Genomic DNA, 483 nt, shown 5'->3' with positions numbered 1-483 from the left:
GCAATAAAATTATAATTTCTCAAAACATATAAAAAAATTTATAGTACTCCCTCATATATTATAAAAATAACACTCATATAAAAAGATTCTAACATATAAAAAATCTTACTATTTTCTCTCTTAATTTTCACTCGCTCAAACCTTACAAAACATAGCATATAAATAAGATAAGCAATGCTTCCTATTTATAATGTATGTATGGTAGTAAAGAAGAGTAAAAAATCTTCTTGTGGTTATCAAAAATCACGTTTACAGCTAGAAGGTGATCAACTAGCTTTTTGATATTCAACTTTATATTGGCTACTAACAAACTAGAACTTGGTGGTAGCAGGCATGAATTGTTTGACTAAAGTCAAACTTTGCTCTTTTAATATCAATTTGGCTAGGTATTTGATTCTAAAGCCTTTTATTTAAATTTTACTGTCATGCATTAAATAATTATCAAAATTAACTTTTATATTAGAAATATAATTATTTAGATTA

The sequence above is a fragment of the Arachis ipaensis genome, chromosome B05 (assembly GCF_000816755.2).
Source record: "Arachis ipaensis cultivar K30076 chromosome B05, Araip1.1, whole genome shotgun sequence".
NCBI lineage: Eukaryota > Viridiplantae > Streptophyta > Magnoliopsida > Fabales > Fabaceae > Arachis > Arachis ipaensis.
This window is presented reverse-complemented; position numbering follows the sequence as displayed.